The following is a 2468-nucleotide window of genomic DNA, read 5'->3' on the forward strand; positions in this document are numbered from 1 at the left end:
GTACGCCCACACCGAGGGTTCTGAAGGAGTCGATGCCGATCGCCACGGGCGGCGCCGCCGTCGACGCTGGCGGGTCACGAAGGCGTGGGTGGTCCCCCCTGGGGTCCACACCGAGGGCTCCCCCCGAGAGTTCGTGCTCCACGCCGCCATGCCTCCTCAATCTTGGATTCGCCTTCCTCCCTTCTTCGCCTCCATCATCCCGCAGGGAGAACTCCTGGAGCTTTGGCTGCAACACGCCGGCTGCAGCACCCTCGCGATCGGGGCGGAGGTCGCGGTCGTTGCCCTGGGCGAGGTCTTCGTGACTCGAGGCTGGGGCGAAATCGCCCGGGTTTGCAGGACAAGAGGCGCCCTTGCGATCCACTTGGAATACGACGGTGCTTCGGTGATGTTCTTCAAGGTCTTCGATGCGAACGGGCGCCGGCTAGAGTGCTGCCCCGAGAGAGGTGGTCGAGATCTTGCTATGGCGAGGACTGGGCCCGCCGACCGCTCCCTTGGCGGCTCCTCAGGCAGCGGAGGCGTCGGAGGATCCAGCGGCTCCGGCGAACTCTTCACGACTCCGGAGACGAGCGATGACAGCTACGAGCCCCCGAGCCGCCGCCGCTCCTGGAGCAGGGCAGGCTCGTCAGGCCGTCGCCGACTCTGATCTGGATGGGGTTGGCGCCGGTGCTTGACGGCCCACTATTGATGATGGTGTCTTTTGCAGGGGCGCGTGTAGTTAGCTTCCCTTTAGGATCTGTTCCCTGCGAGGGATCAAAGACGTGCCCCGTGGGGACTTGTAAGGTGCCTGTGATCCTGTTCGTTAATATAACTCTCGTCGTAGAATTGTGCGAGTTGCTCATTCCGTCTTAGCTCAGTTCTCCCTTTCGAACCTCACGAGGGCTTGGTGCTCTGCGCCGACAGGTCCCAGTCACAAGGCGGCTTCAGCCGTCGCTGGTATGCCAGGTCGCGATGCCGTGGTCAAGGCCAGGAGGTGAGCGACCCGGGGTCCGGTAAGAGCCCTTGAGTCTCGATGCTCAGGAGGTCCCCTTTGGCGCTCAAGCAGCCGTCGTTCGGTGAGAAAGGAGAGCGGCGTCGCTAACACGGGATTGCATTACGTGCGGGGATGGTGCCACGGTAACTGGTGCTTCCGGGTGGTGACTTATCTCGAGAATCAGGGACCGCTCCCAGGTGTGTCGCCGGGTCCATGCATCGGCAGGCGTGAGGTTGCTTGGCGAGGTCCTCGCGCGTCCCTCCCCTCTTGCCTTTGCTCCCCTTTCTGCTCTACGTCCTCGGGTCCCGGCCCTCGAGCGAGTCTCAGCCGTCGCTGGTATGCCAGGTCGCGATGCCGTGGACAAGGCCAGAGGGTGAGGGCTGGAGAGCCAGTAGGAGCCCTGAGTCGCGATGCTCATGCACCCCCCTTTAACGTGCAAGCGGTTCACGCGGATGAGAGTGAAGGAGACACCGCGAGGGCCTCACCTGACGCAGCTCTTTTAGGAGATCCTGTAAACCCAACATAGAAAGAAAGAGGGGTTGCCATGACAATTGATAGTCAGCCGTTGGTTGCTTCCGAGGGGCGATGAGGCACTGAAGGCTTGACGAGGTGGCGCCATGCGGGGCTGCCGCGGCCAGAGCTCAGCCACTCAGGTTTGTCGGTGTTGCAGGGACGCACCCATGCGCAAGCGCCGTGCCGTTTTGGGAGCAGCTCCGACAGTTGGCGTCAGTTGAGCGGGCAACTAGGTCAAACACATTAGTCGCGAAGGAGTGGATTCATTCGAATAGATGCTGGGAAGGCAGACATCACTGGGTCAGGCCCGAGCGACTTGGGGATGATGCAGCCCGAGGGGCGCCCCCAACAAGGTAAGCTAACAACATGAAATAAAAGGGATACATGCCGCAGGGACGGACCCACGCGGCCTGGGAATAATGCAGCCCTGGGGGGCGCTCCTAGCTGGAAATGAAACTTGAAATATGTCACCTGATGAGGTTGAGGACGAAGGAGTGTTGGTGTAGCAGACTCGATGGACTGCGGAAGCCGATCCTCACGAGCCCCCAGGCCCAGGAGCCTCGGGAGGCTCCGGAGGCGCTGGTGGCTCCTCGCGGACCATCTCCATCTCCGCCAGGGCTGCAGAACGCCTGACCTCTTGAGCCTCCATGATGCCCCTCATGAGGCGCTGGTACGTGGCAGCCGCATTCGGCAAGCCGTAAGGCATGCGAACGTAGCTGTGGGGTGGACCTTCGCAGCGCCCCACTCACGAGGGCAAGAGATGCTCTACAGGGGCGACTCGATTGAGCCCGTGTGTCGATGCAGACGCGCAGCCCACAATCCTTGCCTGGATGGGGAGCCACAGCTGGTAGGCGGCGGCCGCCTCTCATGACTCTTGACTCCTGTAGCTCCTGAATGGCCTTGCCGACGAACTCCTGAGGGTCTGGCCCTCCTTGCCTTACTCCTTCTTGAGGGAAACGTGCTTCGAAACACGCCTCCATGTGGT

The sequence above is a fragment of the Triticum aestivum genome, chromosome 7A (assembly GCF_018294505.1).
Source record: "Triticum aestivum cultivar Chinese Spring chromosome 7A, IWGSC CS RefSeq v2.1, whole genome shotgun sequence".
Classification (NCBI taxonomy): Eukaryota; Viridiplantae; Streptophyta; class Magnoliopsida; order Poales; family Poaceae; genus Triticum; species Triticum aestivum.